The following is a 17,261-nucleotide window of genomic DNA, read 5'->3' on the forward strand; positions in this document are numbered from 1 at the left end:
TGAAATTTATTTTTCTAATTCATGCGGATATCTACAGTAATGACTCAACAAGTTTATTACCTGTTGGTGTATTTTCTTCTGCTCATCTACAGTAAAAGAATCATAATGTTCTTTAACATTTTAAAACCTGTTTCTTTCCAATGACTTCATTGTTCTTCCAAATGTTGTTGCAGGTTTGTAGGAGGCAATATCTAGTGGTGTAGTTGCCTTTTTAGATGTTCTGCCAGTTGTCTTCTCCTTCTTAGGTTCTTCATCAGACTCTGGTTGCAAAATTAATTTCCCATTCCTTCTCTTCTTTGGTACACTCTCCTTTTTCTCAGTTATTTTGGGTGCTTGTTCCTTCTTGCTTAGGACACTTCGACTCACCCTTGTAGTCTTCTTTTTAGGAGATTTTTCTTCACTTTTCTTTTGTTTTCCTTTAGCTTTTGCTACAGATTCAGTACTGATTTCAGCAGGTGCAGCTTGGATTGCAAGAATATCCAATTTTGCCTTATTTTTGTCTACAGGCAATGCTAACAGAGTATTAGCATAGCCAACTAGTTGTTAGGTCCCGGAGACAACTGAGAGGGGGTGAATCAGTTGTCAAATGAATTTAAACCAAAAACAACTTAATCAACTTTCTGCTTAATACTAGTGAAACAATCTGTTATATCGGTGGACAGTTTTATCAGATAATTGCAATACCGGTAAAGATTAATGCATGAAACAAAAAGACAAAGTCATCCACAACACATAACACCAATATTTGTATGTGGAAACCCTGTAAGGGGAAAAACCATGGTGGGAAACCTTACCCACAATCAGATGATACTACTACAGATAGTAAGTGTATACAAATGGGGTCTGCACATGCAGAAAGGCCAAGCGCCTAGAGCTCACTGCTCAAACACAAAATGGGAGTCACACTGACTACAATTGGATGGTTAAATCCAATAAGAATGTACTGCTCAAAATAGCACCTTCATATGCTAGATTCAGTACCAGTGTAGTTCTGATATGCTTTCACAAAAACCTAGCTTCACCTTTGAATGATGTTTGCATGTATAACTCTGCTTATTCTTGCATATACCTTCACACAATTCTTTTTCGCATTCCACACTTGATCTTACAAATAAGATCTTACATTTATACCATACCCTAAGACCAATTTTAGTAGGTCAGCTCTAAAGGATAATACAATAAAACCAATTTAAAAATAAAATTAATACCTGATGCAATAACCGATTCACCATGTTGGCTTAATGCATTTACAATAATAATAACTCATCTTCATAGCGTGCCATGCTGATCTGGAAAAGATAAACCTACCAGTGTAACCTGGACCTATTTGTCGGTAACAACAAATATGCAAATAAGAATATGCCAATTAACAAAACCTCAAGACAAAGTGTCCACACGATGTCTTCTATATAACCAAGTGTTTTCCATATCATTCCAAGTGTCGGTGATCATTATATCCTGCCAGTGTACCAGATACCGGTGACTGTTCATAAGTCATTTTCTTGTCGGTGAATGTTGTTGATTCTCCAAAGTGCCAGAGTTGATAAGTGTTTAGTAGGTGTTGACATCAATGACAAAACCATACCAAAATACCAACAATCTCCCCCTTTGGCATTGATGGCAACATAGGATAGAAATGCCAAATACCAAAAACCAACAATCTCCCAAAAAGAGATCATAACCAGAAATCAAAATACTGATACAGAGAGTAATAATCTCTCCCAAATAAAAATCTCTCCCCCTGGGAGCAACATGTGTTTTCCTTGTGTTTTTCCATCCATACCAATCTCTCCCCCTTTGACATCAAATGCCAAAGTAAAAGATACAAAATACCAACCAATTCAGTATACCAACTACTCCCCCTGAGAAGTAGCTTCCTCATCAAAGTCGGAATAAAAGATTTCTCTATTAATTCTATCGGTTGATGACAATCATCAACTATCTAAGTTTCTACCGGTGGGGGTATGAATCCAAACTGGTCTCTGAGATATTCAAAAGTCTCCTTAGGTAGAGGTTTAGTGAAAATATCTACAATCTGCTCTTTAGTATTCACATAAACCAATTTTATCTCTTTTGCTTCAACATGTTCCCTTAGAAAATTCAGTTTGATAGAAACATGTTTGTTTTTAGAATGTAATACCAGATTCTTAGATATATCAATTGCTGCAGTGTTATCACAATAGATAGTAATAGGTTCCTTGCATTTTACCTTTATGTCCTTCAACATTTGCTTAAGCCATAATACTTGTGTACAGTTAGTTGCTGCTGCAGCATATTCTGATTCTCCTATTGATAAAGATGTACAACTTTGTTTCTTACTCAACCAAGAAACTAGTCTGCTTCCAAGAAAGAATGCTCCGCAGGTGGTGTTTTTTCTATCATCCAAATGTCCTGCCCAATTTGCATCTGTGTATGCACATAATTCAAAGTTTTCATCTCTAGGATACCATAATCCAAGATCTGTAGTGCCTTGTAAGTATCGAAAAATCCATTTTACACTCGATTCATGATTTTCTCTAGGATTACTCTGAAATCTTGAAATAATACATACTGTATTCATAATATCAGGTTTGGTTTGTGTCAAATACAGTAAACCTCCTATCATAGATTTGTATCTAGTTGGATTAACTGGTGTAGATTCATCCTTTAGTGATAATTTGTCATTTGTAGTCATAGGTGTGCTTACTGGTTTAGAGTTCTCCATCCCAAATTTCTTTAGTAACTCTTTTAAGTACTTGGATTGACTTAAGAATATACCTTTATCAGTCTGAGAAATCTGCAATCCTAAAAAGAATTTTATTTCTCCAATCATAGACATTTCAAATTCTTGCTGCATTTCAATAGAAAATTCTTTACATAATCCATCTTCTCCCCCAAAGATTATATCATCAACAAAAACTTCTATAACCAAGATGTCATCATTAGTCACTTTATAATATAAATTATTGTCTGCATTACCTTTATAAAAACCAATTTTCAAAAGATACTTATCTAACCTTGCATACCAAGCTCTTGGAGCTTGTTTTAACCCATACAAAGCTTTCCTTAACCTGCAAACCATATCTTTGTTGTCTGTCAAATTAAATCCATCAGGTTGTTCAATGTAAACTTGTTCTTCAAGATCTCCATTCAGAAATGCACATTTAATATCCATTTGATATACTTTGTAGTTCTTGTGTGCTACAAAAGCCAAGAATAATCTAACTGCCTCAATTCTGGCTACCGGTGCAAAGGTTTCATATAATCAATTCCTTCTTTCTAAGAATATCCCTTACACACTAGTCTTGCTTTATTTCTGATAACCTTTCCATCTTCATTAAGTTTGTTTCTGAATACCCATTTGGTTCCAATCACATTTTTATCTTTAGGCCAGGGAACTAATGTCCAAGTGTTATTCTTCTCAATTTGTTCTAATTCTTCTTCCATAGCTTTAGTCCAATATTTATCTTCACATGCCTCATTTACTGATGATGGTTCAATTTGAGAAATAAGACATACCTCTTCATTTTCCAATCTTCCTCTTGTCATAACTCCTTTGTACTTGTTTCCAATTATCTGATCTTCAGAATGATTCAGTCTTACATACTGGGGTGTCTTCATTTTCTGTTGATCCTCAGTCACAGTGGAATTTTCATATGATATCAGAGTAACTGGATCTTCATTTTGTACTGGTGGGTTCAGTGTAGGTTCATTTGTTAGAATTTCTGTTGCCGGTTCAGAATCTATATACCTTGAAGTTCCTCTAAATTGTTCATCAATCTTCACATTTGTACTCTCAACAATTTTCTGCAATCTTTTGTTAAAACATCTATATGCTTTACTGTGAGATGAATAACCAAGAAATATTCCTTCATCACTTCTAGGATCAAATTTGCCAATATACTCATATCTTCTAATATAGCATTTACTTCCAAATATTCTAAAATATTTAAGAGGAGTAATACCAAACCATAGTTCATGAGGGATCTTACCGGTTTCACCTTTGATGTGAACTTTGTTGAATGTATAGACTGCTGTACTTACTACTTCTCTCCAATATACATGTGGTAGGTTTGCTTCTGATAACATACTTCTGGCTGCATCCAAGATGGTTCTGTTTTTCCTTTCAACAACTCCATTCTGTTGTGGTGTCCAAGGTGTTGATATCTGTCTTTTGATTTCATTCACTTCATAGAATGCATTAAATTCCTTAGATGTAAATTCTCCTCCTTGATCTAATCTCAAACATTTGATTTTCTTACCGGTTCATTTTCAACCATTGTTTTGAACAATTTAAACTTTCCAAGTGCTTCTGATTTTTCTCTCAGAAAAGTAACCCAACACATTCTAGAATAGTCATCAATGATTAGCACGAAATATCTATCACCTTGTAAGCTTTTAGTTCTAGCTAGACCACATAAATCAATGTGAATTAAATCAAGAGCATTATTGGATATTTCTGGAATACTTTTGAAACTAGCTCTAACTTGTTTTCCAAATTGACATTCTTTACATACTGTATTATGAGGTTTGACAATTTTAGGTAAATCTCTAACTGCCTTAGTAGTACTGATTTTTACCATGCAATCAAAATTTACATGATAGTCTCTTATGCCATAGCCAACTTTCATCAATATGTGCAATCAAGCAGGTCTTTTCACTGTTATTCAAATGAAAGATATTACCCCTAGTCTGATTACCGGTTGCAATTTCCAAACCAGTTCTATTCATGATTTTGCATTTACCATTTTTGAATTGTAACTGAAATCCTTTCTCAACTAATTGACCAAGACTCAAAAGATTATGCTTTAAACCTTCAACATAGTAGACATTGTCAGTGTTATGCTTACCATCAAGAGATATTGTTGATGGCATTATGTGAACCGGTATGAGGACATGATGACATTGTATGTTGTCATTGATGTCAATATGCTGAAGAAGAAAGAACCGGTATATGTGAGAACCAGTATAACATTGTGAACCGGTATATGTGCCAAAGTGAAGTGGTGTGTTTGTTCAAGGTGAACCGACATGTTGATATGGGAACCGGTACATGGAAGCTTTGTATGACTATCGGTTGGTAGTCTCAACTTCAGGGTTTCTGGTTGAAGTGCTTCAAGCCTGTGTGACTCAACCGGTGACTTTGTGTGATGAGTTAGCATTGTAACAAAGAACAGATCATGTTGCCATGTCAACCTTGTGTGCATGAAGGATCTTACATGAAGGAGATTGTTCCTATCTACCTCAGGAATGTGTGAAGTCTGTAAACGGTGAAAACGCGTGATGGGTTATCAGCCATCATAAAAGCGGTGGAAAATGAATGATGGAGAACGTCTTGAGATCAGTTCAAGACTATTGCATTTAATGCAATGTTCTCAACGATCAGGATTGAACCATTTGAATTGCTTAACCTAACAAGTTTAGGGTTTAGGGTTTATGCTACCGACTTATCTGTTTTCTATAAGGTTGATGTTGTGTTTCTTTTTGAGGTTGTTAGCAAAAGTTGTGTGTGTGTATCAAAGTGAAGAGATACCTGATTCTTTTCAGACCAGAGGAGAGAAGTGATACCTACAGAGTGTAAGTGCAAAAGGTGAAGAGGAGCTAAATTGGATCTGCATTGGCATTGAGTGCTGTTACCAGATCATTGTAATACCTGTTGATCTCTAACCACTTCAACAGTTGGGAAATCCCTTAATAGGGTAGCTTTAACCAACTTACTGTAAATCCTTTGACAGGGTGACTCAAAACCATTGAGTTCTTAAAATCCTCTAACAAGGTAACCTTTAACAGGGTTTAACCCTTAACCCGGTATTCTAGCCATCCCTTAACCGGGTGATCTCTAATAGAATCGGTTCCTAACAGAACCTATTGTATCAGTCTTTAACCGGACAAGGCTCCTAAGAGAGTGGACTTCTAAAGAGTTCAAAAAAAGCTTATGGGTATTCATCCCCACCGTGGTTTTTCCCAGTTGGGTTTCCATGTGAAAAATCTGTGTGTCATGTGTGGTGTTATTCATGTGATGGTTTAAGTGATTTGTGTCTAAAGGTAAATCATGTTGATCTAGCTGTTTATATATTTTGATGATAGATTACCTGTTTATGCACTAGGGTGAAATGGAAATGAAGTATTAGATTGTATGAAAAGATAAGTGTTAATTGGTTTATGCTTGTCTCAGTTATTTTATCTTTTGCCGGTTGCACTCTATTTAAGACCGGTGTTACTGTTTGTCTGCCAAAGCACAATGTTTGCTGACAAACTGGTTTTAGGAATGTGTTTTCGTCTGTACTGATTCACCCCCCCCCTCTCAGTACTGGTTTGGTACTATCCGTTCATCATTGAGTTATCAATTGGTATCAGAGTGTCCTCTAGGTCCTCTATGTTATAAGCTTAACCGCTTGAGGAAAAGATCCCAGTCTAATGATTAAGAGGGAAGGTCCAAAGTTCAATAGAGATAATTTCAATATATGGAAAGACAGAATGAAGATATACATTAGAAGCATGGGTGCTCAACACTGGAGCTATTTTGATTATGTTGCCCCTACCGGTACTCTCACCGATGACCAAAAGAGAGAGATGCAGGAGAATGGGCAAGTCATGGAAGCCCTAATTAGTAGTTTATCTGACATTGAGTTTATTGATGTCCAAGATAAAGTAAATCCCAAAGAAGTATGGAATACTCTTGAAAATATCTATGGCGGTGATGAGCATGTAAAACAAGCTAAGGAAGAAAGCCTTAGAGGGAAGTTTGAAGACATGCGGATGGTTGAAGGTGAGACCATTCAACAGTATGAAATAAGAATCAAAACTGTTGTCAGAGATATCAAGAGTGCAGGTGGTAAAATGGAAGATTCCACTGTGGTAAGAAAAGTTTTGCGATCCTTATTACCGGTCTATGCAATAAGGGTTGCTTCTATTCAGGAGTTAAGATCAATAGACAAGACTAAGGTATCCCTAGACTCCATCATTGCAAAGTTGACAGCCTATGAGCTAAATAGTTTTGATGGCAGTGTTCAAAAAACTGAATCAGCTTTTAAAGCTTCTATTGTACCATCCATCTACTGTACCATCCAGAAAAGGAAAAGAAGCAAGCTCCAGTGGTGAACCAAGACAGAGCAGAGAAATGGATGATGAGGAGATTCTGATGGAATTTGAAGCTCTTCTTGCCAGGAAACTTCCTAAAGGATCCGATAAATACAGAGGTAAACTCCCTTTGAAATGCTTTTCTTGTAATCGGATAGGACATATTGCCATAAACTGTCCTAATGGGGACAACAAGGACAAACTAGAAAGGTTCAAGAAATTAAAAGGAGGAAACTGGAGAAACTATTTTGTGGAAGTTGATGAAGGTGTCACAGATGAGGAATCAGAAGATGAAGAAAATGAAGATATTGTGTTTGTTGCTATCAAGGAAGAAGTGTCAGACAAGAAGGCTCTTTTCTCCCGCTTTGATAATTCCAATGGGTGGATTATTGATAGTGGCTGTTCTCACCATATGACTGGTGACCAGAGCAAGTTTCTATCCTTGGAAGAGTATGATGGTGGTGTGGTTCTCTTTGGTAATGATGCACCATGTATGGTCAAAGGCAGAGGGTCCATCTCTCTGAATGGAAAGAGTAGTGCTGACAATGTGTATTGGGTTGATGGTCTCAGATACAACCTTCTGAGTGTTGCCCAACTGAATGATAGTGGTCTCACTCTGGAATTCAAGAATGGAGTGTGTAGAATCAAAGGAAAGAATGGTGAATTGGTGGCAACCGACATACAGACCAAAGGTAACCTATTTCAGCTAAATGCAAATATTAGTACATGTCTTATGGCTAAGTTCGATGACAGTTGGATATCGCACAAGAGACTTTGCCATGTAAACTTTGATAACATTGTGAAGGCCAGTAAGATCAAGGCAATTAGAGGGTTTCCGGTGCTAAGAAAACTGGAAAATACCTTGTGCAGAGAGTGTCAACTAGGGAAAATGTCTTCCTCAACCTTTAAAGGTAAACCTTTCACTGCTGACAATTTACTTGATCTTGTGCATACTGATTTGTATGGTCCTATGAAAACTAGGAGTGTGTAGGGTGATAGGTATTTCATGATTCTCACTGATGACTGCTCAAGAATGATGTGGGTCACATTCTTAAAAGATAAGTCTGAAGCTTTTGGAAAGTTCAAAGCTTTCAGAGCATTAGTGGAAAAGGAAAGTGGTAAAAGGATCAAGTGCCTTAGAACTGATCAAGGAGGAGAATTCACTTTCGGTGAATTCAAAAAGTACTGTGAAGAACATGGCATCAAGAGGCAACTATCTGCCCCCCAGACTCCACAACAGAATAGCCTAGCAAAGAGGAATAACCGGACTGTGGTTGAAGAAGCAAGAACAATGCTGATTCAAGGAAAGGTTTCTCACACCTTTTGGAGAGAAGCGGTGAGCACTGCAGTCTACACAATGAATCGGGTACTCATCAAGAAAGGTAAGGATAAAACTCCTTATGAGTATTGGACCGGTAAGACACCTATGGTTAGCTATTTTAGAGTGTTTGGTAGCAAATGTTACATCAAGAGGAGCGAACACAAGAGCAAATTTGTTACGAAATGTGATGAGGGAATATTCCTAGGGTATTCCACCAAGAGCAAAGCTCTCAAGTGTTTCAATAATAGGACTCAGAGAATTATGGAAAGCATCAATGTTAGAGTTGATGAAAACTCTGGAAAACTTGAGGAAACTGGTAGTAAGCAAGTAAGAGATGAACATGCAGTAACCTTCTGGGAACCAATTGCTAGTCAACCCAGTATCAGTAACAGTGTTCCTACACCGATAGATGTAGATGTTGATACTGATGGAGATGATGATGAAGAAGAAAAGAAAGAGGAATTTGTTAAGACCATTCCTCGATATGTCAAGCTGAATCATGATCTTAAGCAGATCATAGGAGATAAGGATGCAAGAGTCCTTAGAAGAAGAAAGGTTAGAGAAAACTCATGTATGATCTCTAAATTTGAGCCTAAATAATTCAAAGAGGCACATAAAGATGAAGACTGGATCAAGGCAATGGAAGAGGAACCTGACCAAATAGAGAGAAATGGTACATGGTCTTTAGTACCTAGACCAGAGCATAAAAATGTCATAGGTACCAAATGGGCTTTTAGAAATAAGCTGAATGAGGATGGCACAGTGATTAGAAACAAAGCCAGGTTGGTGTGTAAAGGATATGCCCAAGAAGAAGGAGAAGACTATGGAGAAACCTTTGCTCCTGTAGCCAGATTGGAAGGAGTTCGTATGCTTCTTGCATATGCAGCTTTTAAGGGATTCAAAGTATATCAAATGGATGTAAAATCTGCGTTCCTAAATGGTGTACTTGAAGAGGAGGTGTATATAGAGAAACCAGATGGGTTTTCCCTATATGAAGATAGTGACATGGTGTGCAGGCTACATAAAGCCTTATATGGTCTAAAGCAGGGACCTAGAGCATGGTATGAACGCCTACATTCCCATCTTGTGAAGATTGGATTTGAGAGAACAAGTGAAGGTAACAATATCTACTTGAAATTTGAAGGAGATCAGATCCTGATCTGTGAGGTATTTGTTGATGACATTATCTTTGGTGGAGATGACAAGATGAGTCATGAGTTTGCAGATGAGATGAAGAAAGAGTTTGAGATGTCACTCATAGGGGAGATTAAGTGCTTCATTGGACTACAGATTCAGCAGATGAAAGATGGAATCTTTATCACTTAGTCCAAGTATGTCAAAGAGGTGTTGAAGACCTTTGGCATGGAAGATAGCAAACCGATTGGTACACTGATGGTGATCGGTTGTAAACTATCCAAAGAGGATGACTCAACATTGGTTAATGAGAAGGAATACCGATCAATGATTGGTAAGTTTCATTATGTAGTGCATAGCAGACCAGATATTACACATGCAGTTGACATTATTGCAAGGTTCCAGAAAAGTCCAAGAGAATCCCACTTGGTTGCAGTCAAGCGGATTCTTAGGTATCTGAAGGGAACTATTGATTATGAATTGTGGTATCCATATAGCAAGGATTTCAACTTGAAAGTATTCACAGATGCTAATTGGGCAGGTAATGTGGATGACTGAAAGAGCACAACTGGTGGTGCATTCTTTCTCAGTTGTAGACTGGTCTCATGGATGAGTAAGAAGCAGAGTTGTATCTCTTAGTCTACAGCGAAAGCAGAGTATGTTGCAGCATTCATCAACTACACTCAGACAATTTGGATGAAGCATGTATTAAATGGCTTCAAAGTTCCTGTATCTGAATCGGTAAGTATATTTTGTGACAATACTAGTGCAATTAACATTTCCAAGAATCTGGTTTTACATTCTAGAGCCAAGCACTTTGAGCTTAAGTATCATTTCTTGAGCGAAAAGGTTCAGAACAAAGAGATTGCACTGGAACATGTTTCCAATAAGGAGCAGTTAGCAGACCTATTCACCAAGCCTCTCCCAAAGGCTACATTTATGTACTTAAGAGGTGAATTAGGGGTGCTGCCCCTTCAGGAAGTGAACTAAAGGTATATGCTCCACATCAATTAGGTATTGCATAGTCAAATTTTTTTCAGGATTGATGTGTTGAAGGATACTACTCCTCAGGGGGAGTAGCATAATGGAACAGGGAATCTTGTGCCTCCACTTTGGCATTGTTGTCAAAGGGGGAGAAGAAGTGAAGCGGAGAAGATATCTACAGAAATTGGGGGAGAAAATGTGAAGCAGAGAGATATCTTTTTATATTGCCATCAATGCCAAAGGGGGAGATTGTTGGCATTATGTGAACCAGTATAAGGACATGATGACATTATATGTTGTCATTGATGTCAATATGCTGAAGAAGAAAGAACCGGTATATGTGAGAACCGGTATAACATTGTGAACCGATATATGTGCCAAAGTGAAGTGGTGTGTTTGTTCAAGGTGAACTGACATGTTGATATGGGAACCGGTACATGGAAGCTTTGTATGATTATCGGTTGGTAGTCTCAACTTCAGGGTTTCCGGTTGAAGTAGTTCAAGCCTGTGTGGCTCAACCGGTGACTTTGTGTGATGAGTTAGCATTGTAACGAAGAACAGATCATGTTGCCACGTCAGCCTTGTGCGCATGAAGGATCTTGTATGAAGGAGATTGTTCCTATCTACCTCGGGAATGTGCGAAGTTTGTAAATGGTGAAAATGTGTGATGGGTTATCAGCCGCCATAAAAGTGGTAGAAAATGAACGATGGAGAACATCTTGAGATCGGTTCGAGACTGTTGCATTTAATGCAATGTGCTCAATGGTCAGGATTGAACCGTTTGAATTGCTTAACCTAACAAGTTTAGGGTTTATGCTACTAACCTATCTATTTTCTATAAGGTTGATGTTGTGTTTCTTTTTGAGGTTGTTGGCAGAAGTTGTGTGTGTATCCAAGTGAAGAGATACGTGATTCTTGCCAATCTAGAGAAGAGAAGTGATACTTGCAGAGTGTAAGTGCATAAGGTGAAGAGGAGCTAAAGCAGATATGCATTGGCATTGAGTGTTGTTACCAGATCATTGTAATACCCGTTGATCTCTAACCACTTCAACAGTTGGGAAATTCCTTAACAGGGTAGCTTTAATCGGCTTACTGTAAATCCTTTGATAGGGTGACTCAAAACCATTGAGTTCTTGAAATCCTCTAACAAGGTAACCTTTAACAGGGTTTAACCTTTAATTGAGTATTCTAGCCATCCCTTAACTGGGTGATCCCTAACAGGATCGGTTCCTAACAAAACCTATTGTATCAGTCTTTAACCAGACAAGGCTCCTAACAGAGCAGACTTCTAAAGAGTTCAAAAATAGCTTGTGGGTATTCATCCCCATTGTGGTTTTTTCCAGTTGGGTTTCCACATGAAAAATCTGTGTGTCATGTGTGGTGTTATTCATGTGATGGTTTAAGTGATTTGTGTGTGAAGGTAAATCATGTTGATCTAGTTGTTTATATATTTTGATGATAGATTACATGTTCATGCACTAGGGTGAAATGGAAATGAAGTATTAGATTGTATGAAAAGATAAGTGTCAATCAGTTTATGCTTGTCTTAGTTATTCTGGCTTTTGCCGGTTGTACTTTGTTTAAGACCAGTGTTACTATTTGTCTGTGAAAGCATAGTGTCTGCTGAAAAACCGGTTTTAGGAATGTAGTTTTGTCTGTACTGATTCACCCCCCCCCTCTCAGTACCAGTTTGGTACTATCCGTTCATCATTGAGTTATCAATTGTACCCTTACCTTTGATCAAACAAGCTTTATCATCTCCAAATCTTACTAAGCCTCCATTGTATTCTTGAAAGTTCAATAATTTACCTTTATCTCCTGTCATATGATGTGAGCATCCTGAATCAATGATCCACTCATCCTTATCTTCAACTTTAGCTGCCAAGGCTTGTTCTACCGGTTGGACTGTAGGTGCCGGTTGATCTTCTGTTACAGCAACAAAAACCCACCCATTGTCTACTAGATCCTCATTAGAATCATCAGTCACTCCTTCATCAACAAGATAACAAGATTTGTCTTTATTCTTCTTAAATCAGTATCTCTAATATTTAGGGTTAGGCTTGTATGTTCTTCTAGCTTCTTCTCTTAGTCTAGCATGTCTATCAGGGCATCTTGAAGCCATATGACCAATCTTATTATAGTTAAAACATTTAAAGGGTGCTTTACCTTCATGCTTACTTCCAACTAGACCTTTAGGCATTTTTCTTGCAAATAGTGCTTCAAGTTCTTCATTTTCTTTCCTTCTTTCTTCAAGTTCTCTTGCATAAAAGGCTTTCCAATCTAATTTGTCAAATGATGGTGTAGATGATGTAGATGCTTTAAAGGCTAAATTTGTCTTTATAGTAGCAACAGGACCAAAATCCTCAATTTCAAAAGCTGAAAGTTTTCCAATCAATGTATCCCTAGTTACTGATGTATTAGGCATTGTTCTTAACTCATTTATAGTAGTAACCTTCATTTTATATGCTGGTGGAAATCCTCTTAAAACTTTTGAAACAATTTCATTAACTCTTTCCATAAAAGTAGAAATCCTTTCATCTTCTTCCATTTTCAGATCTTCATACCTGACCCGGAAGCTTTCAAGTCTTGCAATTTTGACTGTGGAATCTCCTTCATTCAATGTTTCCAAATGATACCAAATACCTTTAGCAGTAGACCTATCTGACAATCCCATGATTTGTTGATCTGATAATGCGCTCAGAAGTGCTTCTCTTGCTTTGCAATCATTTTCTTCATCTTTAGTCAAGTTAGGTGGATTGGGCTGACTCTAAGTAGAAGCAGTATAGCCATTCTTTGTAACATCCCAGATGTCCTTTCCAATGCAATTTATATGTGTCTCCATTCTGATCTTCCATATGCCATAGTTGGTTTCATCAAGTTTAGGACTGTCCTTCCTGAAATAGTTAGTAGACATTGGATCTCCTCGAGCTGTTAAACTTCCACAAAAAGAGGACTAGGATCTGATACCAATTGTTAGGTCCCAGAGACAACTGAGAGGGGGGGGGGGTGAATCAGTTGTGAAATGAATTTAAACCAAAAACAACTTAATCAACTTTCTACTTAATACCGGTGAAATAGTCTGTTATATCGGTGGATAGTTTTATCGGATAATTGCAATACCGGTAAAGATTAATGCATGAAACAAAAAGACAAAGTCATCCACAACACATAACACCAATATTTGTACATGGAAACCCTGTAAGGGGAAAAACCACAGTGGGAAACCTTACCCACAATCAGATGATACTACTACAGATAGTAAGTGTATACAAATGGGGTCTGCACATGCAGAAAGGCCAATTGCCTAGAGCTCACTACTCAAACACAAAATGGGAGTCACACTGACTACAATTGGATGGTTAAATCCAATAAGAATGTACTGCTCAAAATAACATCTTCATATGCTGGATTCAGTACCGGTGTAGTTCTGATATGCTTTCACAAAAACCTAGCTTCACCTTCGAATGATGTCTGCGTGTATAGCTCTGCTTATTCTTACATATACCTTCAGACAATTCTTTTTTGCATTCCACACTTGATCTTACAAATAAGATCTTACATTTATACCATACCCTAAGACCAATTTTAGTAGGTCGGCTCTAAAGGATAATACAATAAAATCAATTTACAAATAAATTAATACTTGATGCAATAACTGATTCACCATGTCGGTTTAATGCATTTACAACAATGGTAACTCATCTTCATAGCATGCCATGCTGATCTGGAAAAGATAAACCTACCGGTGTAACTTGGACCTAATTGTCGGTAACAACAAATATGCAAGTATGAATATGCCAATTAACAAAACCTCAAGACAAGGTATCCACACGATGTCTTCTACATAACCAAGTGTTTTCCATATCATTCCAAGTGTCAGTGATCATTATATCCTATCGGTGTACCAGATACCAGTGACTGTTCATAAGTCATTTGCTTGCCGGTGAATGTTGCTGATTCTCCAAAATGCCAGAGTTGATAAGTGTTTAGTAGGTGTTGACATCAATGACAAAACCATACCAAAATACCAACACCAGTAAGTCATCATTGACTTTGTAGCTCATTTCTTCCATTTCTTCCTCTCTAGGTTCTCTTGCTTGCATTAAACAAAAATCAGTAGTAACCGTGAAGATTATGTCTTTTTCAAAATGTCTTACTACATCTTCAGGTAACCTCATTCTCATACTCATTTTCTTTTGAAATTCATTAAAATACCTATTGGTGGCACCCGAAAAGGTATTCTTTACAACCTTGATGTTGTTTCTAGTCTGAGCATTGACCGGTTGTTCTTTGGACCATTCAATGTCACCTATACCAGGTAGGAAATTCTAAAAGTAGGAAAATAACCCAGCTAGTAGCAGACCGAATTTGAACTTCTGGGTATTGTCATTTTTGATAGACTTTAAATTTAGGAAAAACTAGACTCTGATAGCTTCACAGATATCATAGTTTTTATCTTCAATAATCATACTATATGCTGTATGAATTGCTGCAGACAAAACATTGTTAAGTCTACTGGAGTAAAATACTCTGTAGCCTATCACCATTGCTGCGAGTTTCACCACAGGATCTCTGATATTGTTAACAGAGAAAGAATGCCCATCAGAGGTGGAACCAGTTAGCTTGAAGACTATGTCTTTTGTGATTTTCCTCAACTTAGGAATTTCACTAGTTGAGCAATAACCCGTTATAGCCCTAATGACATCCTTGGTAATTGTGTGAGTCATTTCCAGATACATATTCTCTCCATGTACTCGACTTAGAATTATTCTTATGTGTTCTTCTTCAAAATATTCAAGAGGGTGGGGGACATTATGAAATCCTTTCTCAAAAATCCTAGAATATTTAGCTTCAATCTTTCCTTCCTTGTCACAGAGTGATTTCAACTGAGTAAAGATGTGAAGAGTTCCCATATCTTCAATTTTGCAGTCTATATAGCTGGACAAAACACCTTGGATAATGACTCCACTTGGAACTTGCGATAATACATTATAAGACATAATTTTCTTTGCCTTTATGACTTCTTCAGCCTCAACAGTAATCATCAACCTCCCTACAGATTTAGAAGTAGATGCCATTCTAGACAAACAAGTTTCAAGGCGGTAAGCAAGGAAATACCTAGAATTTAGCACGTCACTTTGATTCCTGGTTGGATTATTCAAATGTGCTCTTGTTCGCTTCTCTGTAGCTACCAATTCAACTTGATTTCTCTTAATCACAAAGCAATTTGTTAATTCGCACCAAAACTATCTTGCTCTGCTCTGTAATTGCTTCAATTCTTTTTCGAAAGGATTAGGGTAAAAATGATAAGGTAAAACTAGTTTATATCCTTTTTACCAACCATAATAAATGCTCATACTTTTAGGTTAAAAACCCCAATTTCACTACTTAAGTGACATACTAGATGATTAACACATCAGCACAAAAAAAACCACCAAAATTTAGAAAGATTCTTTCTCGCTAATTCTACTAAGGGGTCTGAATTATGTTTTACCGTTACACTCCCCTTAGCCATTTTAGACAAGCTTAAGTCACTGGTGCTGGACTCTTCACTAGGTGAAGGAGTGATTTCTTCTGCAAGTACTTCTTCTCTCTTCTTTTTCCATGTCTAATTCATGTCTTCTCTTCTTTCATCAACATCAACTTTTTGCTTGCCTTTCTGATCCTTAGTAGAGTTGACCGGTTTGTTGTTTCTGGTTCTGCAAAACTTTTCCAATTGTCCCAGTTTGTTGTAGTGATAGCAGACCATACCAGATGATCTCCAGGGTCCTGCATTTCCTCTTCTTTTTCTACAATTCATAGCCACATGACCACTTCTATTACAAAAGGTACACAAAACATTTGTTTCCTTTTCCATCTTAAATGGAATAAAACTGTTGTTGTAGGATCTTTGCCAGTTCCTGTTCATCTGGTTGTCATAGTTTCCTGGTCGGCCACCATATGATCTAGGATGCATGTGTGGTACAGGATTGTTTGCACCATATCTGCACTCAATATGTTTATGCCCATACATTCCACAAGTGTAGCAATGTCCTTCAAACTTTCTAGATACATACCTAGTATTGGTATTATAACTTGCATTTCTTATAGGTTTGTTCCTACAAACATTTGCAGTATGACCAGGCTTATGACAAACAAAACAGACAGGTTTGAAATATTTCTTGCCGGTAGTCTTATTGACTTTAGATGCATTTTTATTCTTTGGATAGTTGCTCTTTGTACCAGAGGATTCACCTTTCTCAGTTGTGTGAAATCCAAGTCCAGAGATATCACCCTTCATTCTCTGTGATTGAATTTGTTCTTCTAGAATGGTAGAACTTTTGACAAACTTTTCCAGTTTCTCATTAGCTTCAGCAAGCTTAGTGACAAGATCTTCATTATGCCTAGACAGATTCTCTTTCAGAGATGATGCCAACTCGAGGTCTAATTTTAAGTTCTCCTTTTCTTCTATTTCGGTGATTAAATTCTCATGCATGGTGTCTCTTTCCTATTTTATTTTTAGGATCTCTAGATCTTTTGCTTTGATAAGATCTTCAGTAGCTCTTCTAGATTCTAGCTCCTGACACATGCGAATAGTGAGACCTTCCAGTTCTCTTCTTAGATTTAGTTTCTCACCCTACAACTTTTCAACCTCTTCTGCTAAGGCATCAATATTAGCTTCATTTGAAGAACTATTGTCAGATATTTCTAACAGTTTTTCAGATAGCCCTCTCCTTTTGACTTGAGAAGCTTTCAGTTTACCCCTAAGAGTTTCAACTTCATT

This window comes from Cryptomeria japonica, chromosome 9 (genome assembly GCF_030272615.1).
Source record: "Cryptomeria japonica chromosome 9, Sugi_1.0, whole genome shotgun sequence".
NCBI lineage: Eukaryota > Viridiplantae > Streptophyta > Pinopsida > Cupressales > Cupressaceae > Cryptomeria > Cryptomeria japonica.